This window comes from Protopterus annectens, chromosome 11.part0 (genome assembly GCF_019279795.1).
Source record: "Protopterus annectens isolate FY-2018-M chromosome 11.part0, PAN1.0, whole genome shotgun sequence".
Lineage (NCBI taxonomy): Eukaryota > Metazoa > Chordata > Ceratodontiformes > Protopteridae > Protopterus > Protopterus annectens.
In genome coordinates this window covers 131,837,835-131,853,455 of record NC_056745.1, presented here as the reverse complement: position 1 = coordinate 131,853,455, position 15,621 = coordinate 131,837,835, and the positions used below count along the sequence as shown (strand labels likewise).

The following is a 15,621-nucleotide window of genomic DNA, read 5'->3' as shown; positions in this document are numbered from 1 at the left end:
AATGTCAGAATTGGAAAGGTCATGACTTGAAACCACATATCAGCATGCATATGTTGAAAACAGGTCTACATGATGTTCTGTAACAGCATAATAACAGCTATACATGAAAAAGTATGCTGCCAAGTAATTTATATGGACTTAACTTCAGCATTTGATTGGATCATACACAAAACACTGATCTAGATGGTGTAGCTATGGGCACATCTTATGCCAATAGCTACGCCAATCTGGTTATGACTAAATGGGAAGGTACATATTTGGTTCCCTATATTAGAATGGGAAAACTAATTTTCTCCTATCTTTTTCTGTTATGGGAGAGTGATAAGAAGTCATTGACAAGAGTTTTTAGTTGATATCAACTCAAGTACACATTTTTTGAAGTTCACCATGACTCATTCATTGAAAGCAATTGCATTTTAGATGTGAAAATCTTGAGAGATGAGAAAGGGGATTTTGAAACCCAGATTTATAGGAAAGAATGCCATAGAACAACATATTTACATAGAGTATGCATCCCAGCTATGTTTTTAAAAACATAGTTAATGGGCAAGGACATAGGACATCTAGATTGGAAGACAATGATGAAAAATTTATGGAAGAGCTTAACATGCTTAGTACTAGATTTAAGGGACGGGGTTACACTAAATTGGAGATTGAATGTGAATTAAACAAGATTCCAGAACTTAGATGGAATAAGGGGAACCCCTACTTCTCATTGAGAGTACCCACAGTACCATATAATAGACAAACGAACAGCAAGATGTGTATGTCTGTTACATATTCAAGTCACATAAGATGTCTGCAAGGCATTTATAGTAAACCTTGGGAGGTTCTCTGTATAGATGACAGTCAGGAATATTATAGGTAAACATCCACAGTATACTTATAAAAACAAGAAATCATTCAAAAGGCTGCTATGTGGTCCTAAGAATATGACAACTGAGCCCCAGATGATTAACAGAATGGGTACATTCCCATGTGGGAATTGGAGGTACTTTAAATACTTGGATTGTACCTCAGTTTTATTACATCCGGACACAGGTAAAAGATGGGAATTTAAATTGGGAGCATGTTGCTATAGTAATAACGTAGTATATCTTGCCCGTTGTGAAATATGTAGTTCCTTTTATATAGGGAAAATGAATCGTACTTTAAAGGAAAGAATTGGGGAACACATTTATGATATTTCTAAAAACAATGAAGTGAATGCCCTAGCCAAACATGTTCAACTCACAAATATGAACTATACATTTAAGTTTATGGTAATACAATTTATTAAGGAAAATCCAAGAGAGGGAGACATTAGGAATTACACTGAACAGATAGTGATGGATTGGATTATAAGAATGAAAGCCAATTTGGGGAAGGGATTGAATGACAAGCTGTCATTGAAGCCTGTACTCCAGGCCAAAGGGGTATGTAGCTAGGCCTACATGCAATATTATTCTAACTTTAATGTTTTTAGGTTGTTAAGCAAAAAGTGTTTATGCATATGGAATGAAATATATGTGTGTATTTGAATGTTGTCTATATGGCTGTTTTTAAAAAATGTATTTATGAGGAAGATACATGGAATGAAATGGTTAAATATTCATATTAATTAAGCTCTATTTTACTATTGATCCATTATTTTTTAAAAATGAAGGGAAGGGTTACATTGATTGTCTGATGAAGCAGTCTGTTGTACTTTGAAAGCGCTCACCATTAAAGTCGAAAGTTTTTATGTCCTCCGTGGTTTGGTTCTACCTTATTTTTTGTACATTACCTTGAACATTTTAGTCGGACCATTTATCTACAGCACTGTGTTTTTTGGTTTTATATATTCCCATATGCACAAAAATCAGCCCCTAGTACGTTTTGGTCATAATTATAATAAAAGAGGAAAATACATTTCTTTAATGACAAAATAAAATAAAGCATGAGCTTGTAACCAGCCAAATGGAAAACATGATTGGCAAAATGGCACCCAAATTAAAACATATTAAACAACATTAATTAAAACCCATATCTATGCTATAATTCTTGTACAATATAATCCTCACTGCAGTCCCATAATACAAATAAAAAATGTTTATCTTACAGCTACAGTGGAAATGCATCCATAATGCAGCTTCTTCATGAAAAAGTACATAACCTTTAAAACGTCCTATTCAGTACTAACTGTAAAATTACCACATGCCACTTAAATGAATGGGTAGCAGTAATCTAAACTAAAATATAGAAAATTGATAACTAGAATATATGGATATGACAGATTAAATATGTTGCTCTGTAGAATTAGGAAACATGTTTCCTAAATTTACAGAACGAGATAATGCATTTACCGTACCCCAAAACCAAATATATTTTTATTCCAACATTTTAAATGTGGAAGAAGATTGATGCCAGTGGTTACAGTTCTGTCAATAAACCATTTTTTTTCAATCAGCTATAGTTTCTATTTTTTGCAAGGAGTTCTGCTGAAATTCTAAAGGCTGGAATGGTGATTCTTATAACAGTAAGATTATATATTGTTAGCAGTAAGATTATATATTTTTAATGTGGGTAATATATACTAAGTCTAACATTATGGTATTTCAGAGCTTTACACCTTACTATCACGTACAGTCATGTTAGAGATGGTATATTAAAGTAGCAGGGGTGTGGGGGATACAAGAGGTGAATCCCTCCTTCCAAAATTGCTTTAATGATATTGCAGCATGTTTTATCTTTTCATCTTACTTTCTACTACTTGGTATATTCATTTATACTCATTTCTACATTCATTTATATTCATTTCTGTTTTGTTAACTTACATAATGTCCAGACGTATTCATTACTAGAGCGCTATATGTCTTCTACTTAAAGGCTTCTTATCCTAACATTTACATGGCTACAAACTTGCTATTCTGCATAGTTTAGCGTCAGAATTTCCCACAGTTTGTAACTTTGACCACAGGTGAGAACAGTGTATGCTTAAGCGTGACCATTTAATTTCAGATATGTAATGACGAAGTAAGAATAGTGTATCTACAAGATCACATGCAGTGATTTTTTTCTTATTGGATAATATTACCTCACATGTTTTATGGAGCATCTGATATGAACCTCTGTTATACTGTTAGTTAAGTGGACAGTATATTCTATAAAAGCTCATTGAAAGCTCTGCCTCTCTACTGGAACCCTCCACATGGCTTCTATGTACGCCACACACCTTACCTCAAGTTTACTGTGCTACTAGGAGCATTATCTAGCTTCAAATCAGCTGTGCATTCACGACAGTGATTATTGCTACAATGTGCCATTATCGTAGATTCTGCTGTCTACCATTTACTATTTCTAAAGTTTGACAATATCAGAGGGGCATAACATTGCCTGGGCACACTGTTTTTGGTGCAATTTGAAATCTGAATTTCTTCTTGGAAGGGTTGCTAAAACTGCTGTAAGACACAGACTAGTTCTTTATAATTTTTTTCCATAGCTACTTTACCCTTTCATATAAGAGAGTAGTAGTATAAATTAACCCTGCTTAATAAGAGGCTGTGTCCTCTTTCCCATTTCCTCCCGGCCTAAATAGTAACTTTCTTGCTTAAAAGTGGAGGCTCTCCTCCCAAATAGAGGAGCTCCCACCAAACTAATACCCTTTTCCATTATAATCTATTGGCTTACCATCGCCTGTTTTACCAGAAATGTCTGCAATGATTTACTGTGTGCTGAATGTACTCCCTGTTTCTGGCTAATGAAGTTTTATCCCATGTCTACAGCCAAAAGTAATGGTATTCCTATGCTGTATATTAGTTGTTTAACTTACCTTGCTTGACACCACTAGGTCCATGTGGACTGTCATCTGCTTTATTCATGATCTATTTTGATATTGTTTAATGCTTGTAGTCTAATCTATATTGGTGTTTGCAAAAATGTGTTGTGATTTACCCTACATGGTTTGTAATTGATTTAGAATATAGAATCATCCTTGCATTCAGTTTTATTAGAGCACCAATCTTTTGTGTATTTGTAGCTTTCTAAGTAGGAGTGTATGTGTAAGGTAGTTTTTATTAATGTTTATTTGCCTCTCATCCTTAATTATTTTATGCCTATTGCTATAATTACTGTCCATTTATTTAATCTGCTACTTTTCTCTCCTCTCCCTAACCTAGCTAGCTTATAACCTTCTATCCTGCTGTAAGACTTGCATATTTACCTGCCTGTCCTTCAAGGACCCCCCAATATAAAGTTAACCATCACAACTACATCCTATAGGAAGTTGCTGTCCTATATTCAAACTCCCCTCCATCAAAAGAATCAGAGAACGTATGTCTGACCTCTCATCTAAGATGTGAAGTTGAATTGTATTTACTATTACATTAAAACTAAGACATTTTATACAGTTTAGTATTTTTTGTATTAAATCCCCCACCTGAACCTGGTACCCAACAGCCTTACCACCCCCACATGAACCTGGTACCCAGCAGCCTTACCACCTATCTACCCTATAGGGTATTTGTGTCTCCTTAATTCAGATTTACCAGCTCTGTCCTCTTTTTTTCTGCTCCTTCCTAATAGCTTAAATGTAATTTTATCATTTCTCCTCTAGGCAGCTCCCTTCCCTAGGCTCCTATAAGCTTCTAAATATTCCTTACCTTTATCTCTTTTGGAATATTACTAGATCACGCTGTAACACTTTTTTGTCTTGCATTTTATCTGTAATTTGTGTAGTCACTTTTCCTTTCCTTAAATTCTTTCTACAGTCCTTTATCCTGTGTTACTGAATAAATCTACTAGCACTCCCCTCTTACCCTGAACTTCTAAGAACATAGTAATAATCAGCTGTTCACAGATTGTTTCTGGGAACTCTTCCTCACTTGCTCTAAACCACTCCATTCACCTTGTGGGCTCACTCCACTCCCCTACCCTCCCCCAAATCTCACCCACCCCCAGTGCACTTCACCTTATACATCTCGAGCCACACCTTCATCCTTTAGTAACCAATAGCTCTCTCTATCTAATTAAATACCCATCTTATCACTTGCTACCTCCCACTACCTAATTTCCATTTAACAACTCTACCCTTTAACTTCCTTTCTATTTAATCACATATCAGCTTCTATCATCCTATTTCTCCCAGCTATGGCTATTTTAGGCAGGCCAGGACTCTACAATGTGCTCCTCTTTCTCACAATCCTTACCCCCTACGTATATCCCATTACCTTACTCGCTATGAATTTCTTAGCCTTACTAGATTTCATCACCCCCTTAAAACAAACAACTTCACAAACTCTTCTAGCCTCACAAGCCCACAGTAACATAACATCCTCATCATCCTACCTTCTACCACAATTTCATAGAATATCCCATGTTAAGTATCCCCACACTAGAAAACTAATCCCTATTCTCTGTAAACTCTTGAAACACCTACATAGACCTACTACTACATGATGATATTCATCCTAACCCTGGTCCAAACAATACCATCTCTGATCCCCATTCTTACCATCCCATCACTTCTTATAACCTCACTAGTACTCATAACTCTCTTCTTATAGGCCACCTCAATATATGTAGCCTAAATAATAAAATAACCCAACTTCATGCCCTGCTTAGACGTACACTCTTTTGATATCCTATGTCTTACAGAAACATGGCTCAAACCAGTAATTAAGGATAATAATATATTCCCACCAGGTTATAACATCCTGAGATTTGACTGTCTAAATAAAAAGGGTGGTGGGGTAGCAATACTATATAAATCTGAATTACAGGTTATACCACTAGATATTCAACCTCCCTCACCCAGCAATGCCTGAAATTTTAATCTCTAAGCTACAGATAAATGCTAATAAATCATTATACATAATTTGTTCCTATATCCCTCCAGGCAACAACATTAATACTCTTGAAAATGTCCTCAGCTGACTCTCCACATCCTTCCCACAAGAAACCATACTCCTTGGAGACTTTAACATTGACTGGAACTGTTGTAACTCTCTCAAACCAACCACTCACATAAACCTTTACAGCTTCAATCAAACCATCACCTTCCCTACCAGAACCCATAAACCTAGCAATAAGCAAGCCACCTTAGACAGGATACTAGTTAACAATAATCCCCTCTCATAAAACAGGTATACTTCCTGAGAATATTAGTGACCATTCTCTTACCTTTATAACTAGACAGAAGACCATAATACCCAACTAAACAATCTTCAGAAATTCCAGTCACAAAAAAAACTTCAACTCGGCTAGCTTCCAAACTGAACTCAAAGCTTGCAATTGGTCACCCCTAAAATGCCAACCTCTTGACAAAGCAATCTGTTACTGTAACAATAAATTCCTGCAAATCATAGAATACCATGCCCCCTTTTGTACTGTCAGAACTAGGAGCAGACCTGTGCCTTGGCTCACAAAAGAGACGAGGCAAAAAATGCTTCAAAGAAATAGAATCTGGTCTAAATGGAGAAATACTAACAACCCGACTGATCACGACATCTTTAGACAGCTGAGAAATGCCACAGAAAAATTAATACTCCAAGACAAAAAAAAAAACTATTACCTTAAACTCCAGCATGCCCAACATCAACACCACAAAAATTCTGGTCAGGTATAAATAGCCTACTCCACCCAGGGCACTCCAAAACTCCAACCCCATCTAATTTGACTCCAAATTCTCCCAGCCAACTTGCCAATTTTTTAATAATTTTTTTTCTGAAACAGTCCAGTCATTAGCAAATACCTTATCACCTGCCAGCATCTCTAAGACACTCTCTCTAACCAATTTGCAACCTACCCTACAACTTCAGTTTGTTCCAACATCTTTCATCCATACCCTACTTCATAAACTAAAACCATGTACTCCTTCAGCTGACCTTCTTCCAGCTGAATTTCTGCAAGTTGCAGCTGGAGTACTTGCATACCCTATGTCCATCTTAATAAACAGAACCATTACAGAAGGCTCTATAACATCTCATTGGAAAGTCTCACATATTATCCCACCCCATAAGGGAGGTAACTCAACTGAACTCTCTAATTTCTGTCCCATAGCTCTACTTTCTCCTTTAGCAAAAATCAAGGAGAAATGCATTCATTGGCAACTACTTGATCATCTTCTCCAAAATAATCTATTAGCTGACTGCCAGCATGGCTTTAGGCCATTTCATAGTACTACAATTGCGCATACAATCCTTTACAATTACTTACAATCCTTTTCTGACTGTATTAATAAAAATAGTACCAACAACTTGCTCTCTTTATAGACCTCTCCAAAGCCTTTGACATGGTGAATCATCACTTAATGTTAGATATACTTCACTTTCAATAGACACTCATGCAGTCAAATGGTTTAAGTCCTATCTAGGAAATAGACAACAAGCAGTCCTCTGGGACAATAACCTATCAACTCTGCTCCCTATCTCCCTGGGAGTCCCACAAGGCTCTATTTTGGGACCCCTCTTCTTTTCTATTTTCATTTAATGATCTGAAAACATCCCTACCTCAAAGCACCTGCATACAATATGCCGATGACTCAACATTAATCTGTACTGCAGCATCTTCTGCTGAACTGCAGTCTAGCACCCAAAAAATGTTTACCTTAGTTGAAAACTGGTTCAATAAATGCTGTCTCCTCCTAAACCTTAAAAAAACTAAACTTCTACTGTTCACCCCTACCCAGAAGTCTCCCCCTATCAATTTCACAGTTGTATCAAATAATAGCACTGTACAACAACTAAACTTTTAGGCATAACAATTGATCATAATCTTAATTTTGACTCACACATAAACTTAGCCATCAAATCAGTTAATAGAAAACTTGGTTTCCTTTACAGGCTAAAACCCTTCCTTACACCTACAGCCAGGACTGCTATTGCCCAAATACACCTATTCTCCACCGTTCTCTATGCCTCCCCAATTTACACTAATCTATCCAAAAACAATCTCAATAAGCTGGCCACCTCTTATAATAACATTGCCAGATTTGCCATTGCTTTCCCATTCCGAACTCACCATTGCCAAAATCTGAAAAAGCTAGGATGGTTGGAACTGCAAAGCCAGCTTCTTCAGCAACTATCTATCACCCACAAGATCGTGTATCATCCCACAAATACTCTCTAACCTTATCAACCTGTATAAAAATATGAGAACCCTACGCTCACCTAATAAGTTACTAGTAGCAACCCTTAAATCCAACAATAAATATGGTGATTATCTATTTACTAACACCACTGGAAACTCTTGGAACAAGCTTCTTAATAAACTAACATCCCTGACATTCACTCCACTTTTCAAGAAGCAACTAAGAATCTTCCTAAATTCACAATGGCTATGCCCATGTACTAATCCTGACTGAAACACTTTTGACATGACCAACCTTTTCTAGTTTATAAGTTTCTTTTTTATCTACTGTGTTCTAACTGCTCTAATCTGTTTACTCATCAATCCTTGTATATATTAAGCTATATGTTCTTGCTTATTCATTTATTTTTTTTTGTCATTTTATGTAATATAAACTGAATTAAAAGGGGTTTTTATGTTTAATCAATTTTGGAAATTATCCCCTTATGTCTTTTCTTACTCATGTATGTCAATTTGTATAACGCTATTGTGGAGCTTTTCTCCCCAGGCCTCTACTGAAGATGGACATATATCCAGTTAGACTAGCCCGGTCAATAAATGTAAAATAAATAAATACATTTCAGTCACGCTCTCCAACACTTTCATACAATGCAATTGTACCTGTATACTGCCCAGAGCTTTGAATATCTTCTTTGCTCTTGTACACTGGCACTAGTATGCTTATTCTCCAGTCAATTGGATATACTTTTCTCTCTATAGTGCTAAGAGAACCCTTTGGAACCGTTTCTCCCCTACCTTACTCAATATCTTTATCATGTTTGCTGTGACCTCATCTGAGCCTGCTGCTTTCCCCGACTTCATTTTCCTTAGTGCTATTCTTACTTTTTCTAGGGTGGGCTCCTCTCCTTCTCTCATCGTAGGCTGTTTCTGGGGCAGTACAGCCTCTGTGGGGTTTTCTTCATTCAGAAGCTACTGGAAATACGTCTTTTATCTGCCTTATATGTCCTGTGGACTGGTTAAGTAATCAGATTAATGGGCCAAGGGCAAGACAAAGCAGCAAAAGTGACAAACATCACCCTGGAATATCCCCCTTTAAATTTAGTCTTTGGGATAATAATTTGCCCTTTTCATGGCTCAGCTGCAGAGTGGTTCCCATGGTTTCATAACTGCTATAAATCATCAGTGTAGGATGTATCTTGTACATCTGTAAACATTCCATAATCCAAATTTGTGGGATGCTGTTGAAAGCTTTTTTTGTAGTCTATCCATGCCATACTTAGATTCTCCTCTATGTGTAGCTGTTTATTATGGATTTATTTAACAACAGCTGACCCATTGTTTCATATGTCTTTCTTTTGATACCCTGTTATTATATTGCTATGACTGATTTTTCTAGATGGCTGTCTGCATCAATTTCAGAAAACAATTTATATATTGTCAGAAGGCAATTTACTGGTCTGTAGTTCTTAGAAAGGCTCACAGGTTCACTCTTAAGGAGAGTATGGTTTATGTATTCTTAACCAGGTTGGATGTATACATTTTATATATATATATATATATATATATATATATATATATATATATATATATATATATATACACACACACATAATTACATCTTTTATATATATATATATATATATATATATATATATATATATAAATGCATTTGCCCAAGTTACATTTTTGCATTTGAGCCCAGGTGTTTTCATTTAAGAACTTTTCTTAATTCTGCCTTAATTTCTCCAGTTGTCATTTCTGCCCCATTCATATCTTCTGTATTAGAGCATCTTGCTGTTTCTTTTAACTGTTCTGTCCATTCAGCATATTTATTATGCTCAACACGGTCTTCTCCAACAATGTATCTTTCTTTTGGTAGTATTGCTATTGTTTTTCCTTCTTTTCCCAGTTTTCTATAAAACCTTTTTTTGTCATCAATGGTTTGATTGTTTTGCACCTTTTCTTTATGTCTATCTGAATATCTTCTAAGTTTTTTCTGTTTGTGCTGATATTTTGTTTATTATTGAAAAGGCTGTATGATAAATCCTGGCCTGTTTTAATACTGTGTGTTGCATTTACTGCCTTTATTATGGCCGCTTTGGTACAGCGGTTAGTGTTGTTGCCTCACAGTAAGAGGTTCTTCAGTTCGATTCTTGGCTAGAGCGCTTTGTGTATGGAGTCTGCATGTCCTTCCTGCGGTCGAGTGAGCTTTAAAGACATGCAGGTAGGTGCATGTGTGTGCGCCTTCTGTGAAGCTTGGGCACTGGGCCAGCAATTCGACACTGTAAATCTCCACTGCCAATCAATTTGTGGACCGGCGATCTGCTGTGGCGACCCCTAACCGGGAAAAGCTAAAAGACATTGCTTTTTGCGTTTACCACCTTTATCTTTCTAGGAATTGTTGATATGTTACCTTTTTTGTATCTTTCTAACAGTGATATTTCTGATCTTGGTTGCTTTATATTTTTCTGTTTGAAGCTTCCATTGTAGCATTTCACTCATGCCCATCCTTTGTTACTTGACATTTTTGTGTTGCACTTTATCTGTTATTAGTTTAGCTATACAGTAGTATATCTTATTTCTGTTATATCATAGAAGTTTCTGTTACTAGTCCTATTTACTGTGTCCATCTGTTTTACCAGTCTTCTAAGATGTTGGGTCTGTAAACAATTTCTCACATCCATCTTAACATGTCTGTCCATCTCTGTTTATTCAAACATGTCTTCCCTTAGATCATTTTCTTCTGGACAGAGCATCTTCTTTGCTCCCTGCTTGCAGCTCTTGGCTGTGCAATTCAAGCTGGACTTTTAATGTTAGTTTGCTAGTCCATCATGATGCAATATTTCCTATATCTGAGTTTTCACCATTTCCTGCTCTTTTCCTTGCTTTGCCTTTATAGCTGAACTTGTGTGACTCATTACTACCTCCCATGGAATCCCCAGTATGGTGCTTGATATTGGAGCCCAGCTGGACAAGCCCCAGCTGCAGATGCCCTAAGTATGTAATCCTACTTCATATTATCAATAGCTGCAAATCCTCCTTAACAAATGGTCAGTGTAATGTTCCTTAAATCTGTCTGATGTATGGTTTATGGGTACATTGGGGATCCAAGTTCTATATCCACCTGCACAAGGTATGGCCAGGGATATTAACTGATAGCTTTACATCTATAAAATTATGATATCAGATAAAATTATGATATCAGTTGTATGTGCACTTCTGGTGCTGTACTTAACCTGTGTATACCTTTAGCTTTGGTGTATTCACAGCATTATGGATCTGCCTCTGCCTGGTGTTGGAGGATCTGTTCCCTCTTATAATGATGGTGAAGATGAGTTGGCATAGACAGTGGATGCAGATATGTGAGTTAAACAGAGAGAGTGTGACTATTGCATCTCCTACTAAAAGTATGGACACAGTTTCTATCCCTACAGATAACCAGGAAACACAACCATCTGAGAGTCGACAGGTTGATAGGGACACCCTAGATTGACAGGGACACCCTAGATTAGGGAAGTGTGGTGGCCCCCCAAATCAGATATATCTGCATCTACCTAGTACTCAAGGGCAGGGGGGTCCACAGTGGGGGGAGGATGGTAATGATTGTCCCTGACAGTATGGTTACTACTCTCCCTCTGTCAGTAGCTGCCGCTAAATGCATGTACAGGGCTATTGTGAAGGCACAGTCCAGTTCCGCCAGAGCCATGGCAGAAATAGTGAGTGTGTTCCAGGCTGTGCACACTGAACTTTGGGAATATATGACTCAGATGTGTGATTTGTTCGACAGACCAAATTGCACATTGGACCATGTAATGTGTTCTTTGGGTCATCTGTCATCAGGAGGGAGTGCCAGTCCTCATTGTTGGCCATCTGCTACACCCATAGGTATTAGCCGACATGACCGAGGATAAGGACAATTCTACTCCTGTACTGCTTGCACTACCTCAGTGCTGGCCCATGTTCTTTGGCTGTGTCCCAAAACACACACACACACACACACACACACACACACACACACACACACACACACACACACACTAGCATCACAGCCTCCAACATATCATAACCGCAACTGAAACTGGCCCTTTGAAACATTAACCTGCCTCCCCCCCAAAGCAGGTTCTCACACTACTCATAAATGCACTTTTTATTTTGCTTCACCTCTGTACTCACACTCGCATACTTCCCTGTGAAAGACACATACTCCTGTACTACTTTATTCACTTGTGCAAATGACAATAACTGTGCCCCACCCTTTATACATTGTTTGTTGGGTTGCCTCTGTTTGATGCAGAGAGTAGTCAGCCTATGCATGGGTATGCACAACTAGGTGTTTTTGTATGCATCAGTTTTACTGTAGGTATCAGTTTAGCTCTTGTATAGTTTTGTTGTAAAGTTATGTGTAAGGCTGTGCCACTGTGTACTGTACTCATGTCCATCTGCCATGGCATACTGCACTCATGTCCATCTGCCATGGCATACTGTACTTATGTTCACCTGCCATGGCATACTGTACTCGCATCCTTCTTCTGGCTTTTCCTCTGAGTCTTCATCTGTATCTGCTGGGAACTGTGGCACCTGGAAGGTGCCACCCTGCTCTAATTGCTTCCTAACTATCACAGTATGTAATATAGCACACGTGGTTATTATTTTTGCACGAACGGCAGGGTCATACTGTAGGGCATCTCCAGACACACCCATACAGTGAAAACATGGCTTCAGTAGCCCAGACACACACACTGTAATATTTCTGCTTTATAATAGTGTACAATCGTATGAGTGATCAGTTTCATTGTGTGGATTTCTGAAGTGCGTCATCCTTAGAATACCCAGCATCACCTATGAGATGACCCTGTGGGAAGTCACCCCTCGCAAACCTTTGGTGAAGGTCAGTAATGTGCCATATGTAGGAGTCATGAAAACTGCATGGGTGGCCTGCATACACATTATAGATGATACCCTGTGTATTACAGACCACCTGGCAGTTGATGGAATGATATACTTTGCAGTTCACACATCTCTTCTCCAATTCACCAGGTGGTGCCTTCATTTCAGTTTAGGTATAGTCTATGACCCCCCCCCAAAAAAACCTCAGGGGAAATGAGCTGTGTCATAGACCTCACACATGGTGTTTGCTCTGTCCTCTTGGGTATATGAAAACCACATATGCTCACCCACATGCTGAAACATCAAAGAATGGTATTCTTGAGGCAGATGCCTGCTATACCTGCAATGTGTCCCCAGTAAGCTGCTGAAAGGTCCCTGTAGTTCATCTATGAAAAGCCACTCCCACTACAATAGGTAATGCATGACTCCCATAGGGCTGCAAATGAGGCTTACACATGTCCACAAGTGCCTGCATGATGTTTCTGTCCACACTGTACCAGTTCAGTATGTCAATGTCATGGAGGGCATAAAATGTTAATTGTAATCAGGTGACCCTGCGCCTCTGGGGTTGAAATTGTGCACCATCTGGCAAAGTGACTGCGATGAGAGCCTTTTGCAGACATTCACAATGGCTGCAGCAGCCCCAAGCATATTTGCATGATGTACTCTCCCTAAACAAGGGCATATGGCCGAGCTCACACCTAAGGCAAATGCAGCATTGCTGCATGACATTTCAATTGTTCTGAATTGTTCTGTCATGTTTTTTTCTCCATTAGTATATGTGCTACTTCATTATGCAGTCATTAGCATATAAGATATCTGATCACATGTGCTACTTTATTAAGCAGTCATTAGCATATAAGATAGCTGATCACATTATTTAGCCTGGCCAGCTCATGTAGTTGTAGTTTCTGAAATGAACCCACCCTGCACACTGCCACATGTCAACCAAATTCACTTATCACAAAATTTTCTGAATCTGGCTCATAGTGATGACAAATAAGGATCTTAGTGGAAATGTAAATATTCATTTAAATTTATAGACTGTGTAATGGAAGGTAAAAATTGTCTTTTCCTGGTAAGTTCCAGAATCGAACCCGTGGTCTGTGTGATTTACTTGTTTGGTCACATAGTAAGCGTGAGATGAGTAAGAGAATCAAGCCCAGAAGGGAATGAAGACGCTTATTAGCCAGGGTGTAGCCTCACTGTTGTGTGTTGCCAGATTTGTATGAGAAATGGTGTGTCGCCACAAAGCAACATTGCGTCAAGTAGTGACAAGCGTGCATATCATGTGCTAGAAGCATGCAGGGATAAATCTTAGGGAAATTACCTAATAGCAGGAATTTGTTGTAGAATACTATGCAGGAGGGTAACATTCAGACATTGCAAAATGCATACTTTTTACTGTCATTTACACTACAAATGCTGCAAAGCAGTTCATGCAGGGAGCTAACTATATCAAGTTTTCTGAAACCAGTAATTACACGCTGCTCTGGAAGGAAGATACTGATCAGGCTGTCAGAAACGTCAGCCTCTCATCATTTTAAATTAAAATGATGCTGTGTTTGCACAGTACTGAAATATACCTCTGGTAATATAGATTATGCTGCTGGAGAGGCCACTATGATGTCAGTGTTCTTCATATGATGTCAGTGTTTTTCATGTACTATATACACTACATATAATGCAAGTGTGCTTGCATTTAAACCAGTGATGTTGTTATACCTCTTAAATGCTCCTGATTTTGCAGAACATACTTATTTTGTCTCATACTTTTGCCTTGTCGGTCATAACATTTTTGAATTTCTGGCAGATCATTGAGAACTACAGTCAGTCAGTTATGCCTGTCAATATATTTATATACTTTTTACTGTTCAGAAAATGTATGATGATACAAACCAATTTGGTAACTTTTTACGTGCATAAATATATTTAAAAATGTCCCTGATGGGGCTTTGTTCCCCTCAAATTGTTTTTGGCTTTATCCAGAATTCCTGAGCAAAGTTAAGAGGCCTGAATGTGGTTGAAATGCAAGTAAAAAAATTACAGTACTTCGATATTTGACAGCAATCATTGTGACATGAAGAAATTAAATAAATGCAATTCATACAGGTTTCCAAAGAGAATGTTGAATGACTGATGTGCAATTGTAGTTTAACATGAATACAGGACTGTCTTAACAGCAACTCTACTACCTGTGTCTGTTAATTAGTTTGCAAATATGGTTGATGTGTATCCATGAAAACTGAGTTTGGAAAGCACACTGGAATGAAGAATTTCAGCTTGTTAATGTTTAAATAACATTCTTTTTAATTTTTTCTTTGAATTTGATCTACAGTCACTTCAGTTTAAAGTGCTTCACATAAATGCATTATATTTGTAGCTCACGTTCCTCAAACTGCACTGTATGGTCACACATACTGTGATGCTTGCAGACTACTGGCTGAGGTTTGGCATTCCTTAAAATGGTCACATAGAGTAAAATATGGACTGGCATAGACTAACATGACCTTATACTGCATTTGCTTAACTTATTCAAATGTATGTCACTTTTGGAGTATACTTCAGTTAACACCCATTGCCTCTTACAATGTTTAGACATATACTAACTAATATTAGGCAGCATTAAAATGAAAGGTGTAAGTAATAAAATAACACTAAGAATGTTAATCTAGAGTGGCCTGCAGC

The 15,621-nt window shown here is 37.7% G+C and overlaps 1 protein-coding gene across 4 annotated transcripts in view; it reads left to right on the top strand.

The window, feature by feature from the left end:
• The window catches only part of CACNA2D4 (calcium voltage-gated channel auxiliary subunit alpha2delta 4), a 2,573,275-nt gene that overhangs the window by 444,090 nt on the left and 2,113,564 nt on the right, over window positions 1-15,621 (top strand). The window lies entirely within an intron of this gene.